General features: G+C 36.4%; 1 long non-coding RNA gene across 1 annotated transcript; it reads left to right on the top strand.

Annotated features, from left to right (window-relative positions):
• The first annotated feature begins 4,305 nt into the window (after positions 1-4,305).
• LOC139363149 (uncharacterized) lies at positions 4,306-9,518 on the top strand. Its single transcript, XR_011623066.1, has 3 exons — positions 4,306-4,393; positions 5,213-5,300; positions 8,882-9,518. It is a non-coding gene; the product is annotated as an uncharacterized lncRNA (long non-coding RNA).
• Positions 9,519-9,986: the final 468 nt, after the last annotated feature.

Genomic DNA, 9,986 nt, shown 5'->3' with positions numbered 1-9,986 from the left:
ACCCCACTGACAGTATTAGATCATCAAGGTAGAAAATTAACAAAGATATTTAGGACTTGAACTTGACACTTGACCAAATAAACCTAACAGACATCTACAGAACTATCCACCCAAAAACAACAGAATATATCTTCTACTCATGTGCACATGGCACATACTCAAATCAACCACACAATTAGCCATAAAAGAATTCTTGACAAATTCAAAAAAACCAAAATCATACCAACTGCTCTCTTGGACCACAGCACTATAAAAATAGAATCAATACTAAGAAAATAACTCAAAACCATACAATTGCATGGAAATTAAACAACCTGCTCCTGAATTACTTTTGGGTAAACAAGAAAATTAAAGCAGAAATCAATAAATTCTTTGAAACTAATAAAAACAAATACCAGACTCTCAGGGACACAACTAAAGCAGTGTTAACAGAAAAGTCTGTAGCACTAAAGGCCCACATTAAAAACATGGAAAAATCTCAAATTGACAATCTAATATTCCACCTAAAGGAACTAGAAAAACAAGAGCAAACCAACCCCAAAGCTAGCAGAAGACAAGAAATAACCAAAAATAGAGCTAAACTGAATGAAATACAGAGATGTGAAAAACATTCAAAAGATCAATGAAAGTAGAGATTTGTTCTTGGAAAGAATACATAAGATTGATAGACTGCTAGCTAGACCAGTAAAGAAAAAAGAAGATCCAAACAAACACAATGAGAAATGACAAAGGGGACATTACCACTGACCCCACAGAAATACAGAAAGCTCTCAAAGACTGTTACAAACACCTCTATGTAAAAAAAAAAAAAAAAAAAAAACTTAAAAAACCTACAAGAAATTGATAGATTTCTGGAAAGATACAACTGCCCAAGATTGAACCAGGAAGAAACTGAAACCCTGAACAGACCAATAACAAGATCTGACAAGAATTTGTATTTCTGGTTGGTAGTAATAAAAAGCCTACCCTACCAACCAGAAAAAGCCCAGGACCAGGGAGATTCACAGCCAAATTCTACCAGCTATATGAAGAGCTGGTACAATTCCTACTGAAATTATTCCAAAATATTGAGGAAGAGGGACTCCTCTCTAACTCATTCTATGAAGCCAACATCATCCTGATACCAAAACCTGGTGGAAACACACACACAAAAAAGAAAATTTCAGTTCAATATTCTTGATAAGTATAGATGCAAAAATCCTCAACAAAATACTAGCAAACCAAATCTAGCACCACATCAAAAAGTTAATCCACCACAATCCAAGTAGGCTTTATCCCTGGTATGCAAGGTTGGTTCAACATATGCAAATCAATAAGTGTGATTTATCATGTAAAGAAAACTAAAAGCAAAAACTACATGATCATCTCAATAGATGCAGAAAAGGGTTTCAATAACATTCAACATTCCTTCATGTTAAAAACCCTCAACAAGCTAGGCATTGAAGGAACATACCTCAAAATAAGAATAACCATCTATGACAAACCCACACCCAACATCATACTGAATGGGCAAAAGCTGGAAGCATTCCCCTTAAGAACTGGAACAAGACAAGGATGCCCACTCTCACCACTCCTATTCAACAGAATACTTGAAGTCCTAGCCAGAGCAGTCAGGCAACAGAAAGAAATAAAAGGTATCTAAATAGGAAGAAAAGAAGTCTCCATTTGCAAATTGATATGATTATATATCTAGTAAACCCCACATGGTCTCTGCCCAAAATCTCCTAGATCTGATAAACAACTTCAGCAGTTTCAGGATGCAAAATCAATGTACAAAAATCAGTAGCATTTCTATACACCAACAATGCCCAAGCTGATAGCCAAATCAAGAATGCAATCCCATTCACATGAACCACAAAAAGAATAAAACACCTAGGAATACAGCTAACCAGGGAGGTGAAAGATCTCTACAATGAGAATTTAAAAACACTGCTGAAAGAAATCAGAGACAACAAATGGAAAAACATTCCATGCTCATGGATAGGAAGAGTCAATATCGTAAAAATGGCCATACTTCTCAAAGCAATTTATGCTATTTCTATCAAACTACCAATAACATTTTGCACAGAATTCGAAAAAAATTACTCTAAAATTCATATGGAACCATAAAAGGGCCTGAATAGCCAAAGCAATCCTAAGCAAAAGGAACAAAGCTGGAGGCATCACATTACATGACTTTATACTACAAAGCTACAGTAACCAAAACAGCATGGTACTGGTAGAAAAACAGACATTAGACCAATGGAACAGAATAGAGAGGCCAGAAATAATGCCACACACCTAAGACATCTGATCTTTGACAAAGCTGACCAAAAAAAAAATTGGAAAAAAAAAAAAAAGCCCTTATTCAATAAATGGTGCTGGGATAACTAGCTAACTACATGCAGAAGATTGCCACTGGACCCCTTCCTTACACTATATACAAACATCAACTCAAGATGGCTTAAAGACTTACATGTAAAACTTAAAACTATAGAAACTTTAGAAGATAGCCTAGGAAATACCATTCTCAACATAGGTCCTGGCAAACATTTCATGTCAAAGACGGGCCAAATGCAATTGGAACAAAAGCAAAAACTGACAAATGGGACCTAATTAAATTAAAGTGCTTCTGCACAGAAAAAGAAGCTATCAACATAGTAAATAGACAACCTGTAGAATGGGAGAAAATATTTTCAAACTATGCATCCCACAAAGGTCTAATATCCACAATCTATAAGAAACTTAAAGTAACAAGCAAAAAAACAACCCCATTAAAATGTGGGCAAAGGACATGAACAGACATGAACACCTTTCAAAAGAAGACATGCATGCGACCAAGAAGCATATGAAAAAAGGTGGCTGGGCACGGTGGCTCATGCCTATAATCCTAGCACTGTGGGAGGCTGAGGCGGATGGAATGCTTGAGCTCAGAAGTTTATGACCAGCCTGGGCAACATGATGAAAGTCCATCTCTAGAAAAAAATACAAAAAGTAGCTGGGGACTGGGTGCGGTGACTCACGCCTGTAATTCTAACACTTTGGGAGGCCGAGGCGGGTGTATTGCCTGAGCTCAGGGATTGGAGACCAGCTTGGGCGACACAGTGAAACCCCGTCTCTACTAAAAATACAAAAAATTATCATGCGCCTGTAATCCCAGCTACACGGGAGGCTGAGGTAGGAGAATTGCTAGAACCCAGGAGGCGGAGGTTGCAGTGAGCCTGAGCGGAGATTGTGCCACTGCACTCCAGCCTGGGCGACAGAGTGAGATTCAGTGTCTTAAAAAAAAAAAAAAAAAAAAAAAAAAAAGTTTAGGTGGGCATGGTGGTGCATGCCTGTAGTCCTAGCTAGTCTGGAGGCTGAAGTGGAAGGATCAGCTGAGACCAGGAAGCAGAGGTTGCAATGAGCCAAAATCATGTCACTGCACTGTAGCCTGGGTGACAGAGCCAGTTCCTATATAAAAAATATGTAAATAAATAGTATAAAAAGAAAACATGCTCGACATCACTAATTATTGGAGAAATACAAATCAAAACTACAATGAGGTACCATGTTATACTAGTCAGAATGGCTGTTATTAAAAAGTCAGAAAATAACAGATCCTAGTGAGGCTGCCGGGGAAAGGGAATGCTTATTCACTGCTGCTGGTAATGTAAATTAGTTCAGCCACTGTGGAAAGCCGTTTGGTTATTTCTCAAAGAACTTAAGACAGAGAAATCTCGTTATTGAATATATACCCAAAGAAATATAAATCATTCTACCATAAAGACATATGCACGTGTGTGTTCATCACAGCACTATTCATGATAGCAAAGACATGGAATCAATCTAAATGCCCATCAACAGTAGACTGGATATAGAAAAGGTGGTGTATATAAACCATGGAATACTATGAAAAAGAATGAGATCATGTTCTTTGCAGCAACCATGGATGAAGCTGGAGGCCATATCCTAAGCAAACTAACACAGGAACAGAAAATCAAATACCACATTGTTTTCACTTATAAGTGGGAGGTAAACATTGAGTATACATGGGCACAAAGTAGGGAACAATAGCCACTGGGACCTACTTCAGGGTTGAAGTTGGGAGGAGGGTGAAGATCGGAAAACTACCTGTCAGGTATCATGCTTATCATCTGTGTGATGAAATAATCTGCACACCAAACCCCCGTGACATTCAATTAGCATATGAAACAAACCTGCATGTGTACCCCTGAATCTAAAATAAAAGGTTTTTTTTTTTTTTAACAGATCGAAACTAAAAGTTCTTCTTAGGTTTTTCTCTGAATACATTATACGTATCTTTTCTTTTTGAAGTAGAGCCTTATAGCTTTGAAAAGTAACTTTAAAGCCAGATCTACTTACTTTCATCTACCCCAACCTCTCCACTATCAACAAGCAGAATCTTGGTGAGGTAAGTTTTAGAATTAAACAGTAATTTTTCTTTTTCATATATTTTCTTTTCATATATTCAGGGCTAAGCACCACTGGAATTCAGCGGTCAAAACTCCTGCCTTCAGGAGCTTACTTTCAGATATACACAAAATAAATAAGTAAAATATATGGTACATTGGGGGATGAAAATTACTGTGAAGAAAAAGAAAGTAGGGAAAAGAGAGCAAAAATTTTGGAGGAGAATTTAACAATAAAATCACCAGAGTCATCAGGGAAATGCATTTCTGGGGAAAAGTGCCCCAGGCAGGAGGAACAGCGAAAACAAAAGCCTCTGGGCTGTGAGCCTGGAATAAAGAACAGCAGAGAGACCCGTGTGGCTGGAGAAAGGGGAAGAGGAGTAGATGAGGGCAATGTTTCTTAAAGTGAGTTCCAATGGAACCTTATTCCTGTTCTTACTTTGGGAAATGATGTACTCTGTTGCCCTTGGAGAATTACAATATCATTCGCACATTAAATGTTCTAAGAAATCCTGCCAAAGGCAACCTATTTGATGTTTATATCCCAACATTTCCCAGTTTTTCCTGACCACAGATCTCTTATGCACAGATCACCTGTTTTTTGGAATACACAGTTTGAGAAAGATGCTTCTGGCTTATGAAATCCTAGAAGGGAATACACAGTTTGAGAAAGATGCTTCTGGCTTACTCTTCTTTGTATCTGGTTAAAAACATTCTCAGTAAATATTTGTGGAATGGATCAACCTCATTAAGCCACAATTATCTAATGCACACCGTCCTTGTACCTTAAAGGAAGAAATCAAACCAATTATTTCTGGTAGGTCGTGTTCCTGTGGGCAGTGGGTACACCTTCAGCCTTCTGTGTAAACCTGGACATTCTCCTCTGCTCATGTCTGTGTCCTCTACTGGGTAAGTTAGGAAGCCCAGCAACCTAAATATACTAAGTTCAAGTACTTAGCAGATTCCACTCTCGCTTAGCCAATTCTATTTTTACTGTAGTCTTGACCTGAAGTATAATAGATGCTCCTAATTATTAATAAATGAATCCATCATCATTTCCTGATTGGGTTAGCCCCTCTATATACCACTCTATGAACAAGGGGACCCCAAAGGTGAGAGGGATAAGTAGTGGAACTTGGGGAAACTTCACACAAACAACAGTCATCCCTCATTCATTTAAAACATGGGTAATAGTTAACTTACTTACACAATATATCTACATATTAAATAATACTAATTTATAATAAAACAAGCAGTGTTTTCAAATAGCCTATGGAGTATATGTACTATTTTTATTTCTAAAGATACTACCGTAGCATTTGTTCCTGAATATTTAAGAAATCCATAAAATAACAGAAAATAAGTCCTGAAGAATGATCTGTGTTAAGATAGTGCTGTGGCTTGGATATCGTTTGTCCCCATCAAAACTCATGTTAAGTTTGACCCCCCAGTGTAGGGAGGTGGGACCTAATGGGAGTGTTGAGTCATGGGGGCAGATCTTTTATAAATGGTTTGATGCCATTCTCTCTCTGGCAAGACTTGATTAGTTCTCACAGGAATAAATGACTACGTTGAAAGCAGGTTGTTATAAAGCCAGGGCACACCTCAGGTTTTACCTCTTCACGTGTGTCTGCTTTCTTTTTAACTTTTGCTTTGTCATGAGGCAGCACAGAAGCCCTCACCAGAAGCTTAGTAGATGCTGGCACCATGCCCCTTGAACTTCCCAGCCTCTAGAACTGTGAGCTAAATAAACCTCTTTTCTTTACAAACTACCTAGTGTCAATATTCTGTTCTAGCAACAAAAAACTAAGACAGACAGCCATTAACTCCATGAACATTCTTAAAGCATCTAGGGCTAGACCATGGCTCCTTAACTGACAACTGGTAATTATTTACTAAGACTATACTATTGTCAACTACCTAGGGAATCCATGTTCCCACAGGGAACTGCACTCTTCAGCTGGTGTCATATATACATAGCTTATAAGAAAAGCATCAATTAGTACAAACTTCAGTAGAAAATATCATAGATATTAACAAATTATCACTTACATGAGTATTCTGTTTGTTTCAATGCCAAAACTAAAACTATGAAGAATAAAAGGTTGAGAAAAAAATAAATAATTTAAATGGTAGAGAGAAATTCTACCTTATTTAATTTTCGTCTTCCCTAAAATAAATTTGCCTTTGTAATTTTGTTTTTCCACCCCTCAAGAATACAGCAGACACATAACCCTATGGCAATTCTTTCTTTGACATTTAACTTTTGATTCTAATATCTCTTCTTCAGTTGAGAATATACTCAAATTTGTCAGGTAAATAGAAAAATTTCAAGAATTTTAGTGTTTGTAAAATGGAAGCTGAAAATAATTGATGAGGAAAGAAATTCACTAAAGTTGAAAAGTAAGAAAATTGCTACAATAAAATAGATTATGTGATCATATTTTTGACAAACCTTCACCACTATTATACTACTCTCCATTTTCAGATTTATAGTTTAAATAATAATCATATATCTATATCTCTGCATTTTTGACAAAATAAGACTCAATTTCAGAACTGCAGACTTAGTCTTGGTTACACTAATACTGGTTATAATTTGGTTAGATACTGTGCATGTGTATGTGTGTGTGTTTGTGTATAAAAGAGAAAGTGACAGAGACAGAGAGAGATGCAGGCAGACAAATGCATAATTTTAAAGTGAAACAAAATCTATTCAAAAATTAGCTGTTTCATTAATATTTGTATTCTGGTAAAATTAAGAATCCTATTTTAAGTTCACCTGCAGATATGTTCATACATTTATACATGAAAATATGCTCGTATGATATACCCTGAGCACTCAAAATGCACAGAAGTTATAATGCTTATGCCATTGTGTGGATTACTGGAAGCCAGTGGGTATAATTTTTTAAATTCCCAGAAAGCATTCATAGGTAAATTGTCAGCCTCTTTTCTCTTGTCAGCCACTGCTAGACTTCTGACTTTTAGAACATACCATACAAAAATGATTTAATATCAGGCTTTTCACTTAATAAAATACATAAACAAGAGAACTATTTGGAATATGTAGGCCCACTCAGAAGGTAAGCTCTTAAAAAGTCTAACCATGAAATGAATAACAATGTAAAAATAAATTCCAAATGGACTAACAATCTTAAAGTTAAAAAACACTATAGACATGAAAAAATAAAATTTAGGAAAATGTCCATATAGCTTTGGTGGGAGAGGCTTCCTTAAGAAAGAAAATATGAAAGCCTGAAAGATTGATAGTCTTTTTACATAACATAAGAATGTATGGGGAGCACCGCTCCCCACTCCGTGTGTGTGGGCTGCACATAGTACTTCCTTCCAAAGAGTACAGGATGTAAAGAGATAGAAAAAGGGTAAATTTACATTGAAGAAACCTGACCAATACCACTTCAGCCAGGTGATCAAGGTTAAAATCAACAGTGATAAGTCATGTTGATAATATGTACCCTCTATATGATGTGATAAGAATGGCACTTTATGTCTGTGGTAAACAAAGACAAATTCCAATAGAACTAGGAAAAACCTGACTAATACTCTTCAAAACTATCAAGGTCATCAAAAGCAAGGAAAGTCTGAGAAACTCTCACAACCAAGACAAAGATAGAAGACATTGATGATTACATCTAATGAGGTAATGTGTACAGGGCCCTCAGAAAAAGGATGTTAGATAAAAACTAAGGATATCTGAATAAAGTGTAAACTTAATATGATATCAGTATTTGTTAATGAGCATGGCAAAGGTACTATACTAATGTAAAGTGCTAATAAAAGGGAAGATAGGTGTGGGTTATATGGAAACTCTATTTTATCATCTCAATTTCTCTGTAAATATAGAACTGTCCTAAAAAATAAAGCATATTAAAAATATGCTTTATATGGTAAGTGTCTTAGTTCATTTTCTGTTGCTATAACATAATACCACAAACTGGGTAATTTATAAGGAAAAGACAGTTATTTCTCACAGTACTAGAAGCTGGAAGTCCAAGAGTATGGTGCTTGCATCTGGGAAGGACCTTCATGTACCATTATAATATGGCAAAAGGTCAGAAACACAAGTGAGCACTTGAGACATAAAGAAGGGAAATTGGGCCAAACTCATCCTCTTTATGACGAGCTCATTCTCAAAGTAACTAAACCACTTCCACAATAATGGTATTAATCTATTCATAAGAGTGGAGACTTGATGACCTAATTACCTCCTATTGGTTCCCCCCTCCCGACACTGTTGCTTTGAGGATTAAGTTTCCAACACATGAACTTTTGGGGACACATTCAAACCATAGCAATACACGAAGTCAAATTACAGAAAAGTACTTGAATTTGACGGAAATTATTTGAATACAAATGAAGAAAATGTCTGGATATTATTAACGTTCCAGTTATCTTTGCTATGTAACAACCCATCCAAAAATGTACTGCTTAACACAATAACATTTTAATTTTACTTTCTTTCACAGCTATGAACATAGACTGGGCTCAGCTAGGTGTTCTCACAGGGCCTCTCACATGTTTGGCTCACTCTCCTGTCTGGTGGATGGACAAGAAAGCCTCAACCAGCTGAGGGCTGGAACATCTGGGAGTCACCAGGCAAAGCTCCGTGTTTCTCTCTGTATCTATTTTTTCTCCCTCCTCTCTCTCTGTTTTTCCTGTACTCAGTCTCTCTAGTCTCGTAATTTCAGGGGAACTGGACTTTCTATGTGATGGGTTAGAGCTCCGAAGGCACATGTCCCAAGAATGAGATAGCCAGAATCACCTTCTATGAGCTTATTGTCTTTATGAGCTAACCTGAAATCATGCAGCATCATTCCCCTGCATTCTATGCATCTTGGCAGTCTTCAAGGCAAGAGAAGGGGGAATAGGTTTAAGGGGAGTGGCAAAGTTCTGGATGAGTGTGTGGGTCCAGAAATATATTGCCATGACATTTTTGAAAAATATAATCTGCCCCAATTAATATACATAAACCTACAAATTGAAAAAAGTAGGCAAATATACATATACATATATATGTGTGTGTGCATATATACATACTAGTAAAATAAACAATATAATTATGCATTTCACTGAAGTTGATATAAAAAGGCAATCAACATACAAAAAGAGATTCTACCTCACTGCATTTGAAAAAAATCAGATTAAAACTATTTTTATACCTTACACTGGAAAACATAAACAGAGCATCAAGACTGGAGAGGGTATAGAAAAATGGGTGATTTTAATGCAATTGTAATGAAAATATATCTCATTGGTCACCTCTATCAACAAGATAGGCTGGAAATGTAGTTTTTTCAACTGGGCACATGGCCCAGGGTCTATTCCTGAGAAAAGAGGTGAGAAGCTTATTGTTTTCAGGAAGTTGGATTTGCTACCATAATCACTAAAAATATACTTGTTTAAATGTATTGCTGTAGCTATAGTAAATTAAGTTCACTCACCTAAGGTTGTATTGCACATAGCAGCATTGTGAGAATTAACTCATCAGCTGTGATTTTACTGACTTCATTTTGTAACTTTACTAGTATGTTTATATGTGTGTTTGTATGTGTGACATATAAATATATATAT

The sequence above is a fragment of the Macaca nemestrina genome, chromosome 5 (assembly GCF_043159975.1).
Source record: "Macaca nemestrina isolate mMacNem1 chromosome 5, mMacNem.hap1, whole genome shotgun sequence".
Classification (NCBI taxonomy): Eukaryota; Metazoa; Chordata; class Mammalia; order Primates; family Cercopithecidae; genus Macaca; species Macaca nemestrina.
This window is presented reverse-complemented; position numbering and strand designations above follow the sequence as displayed.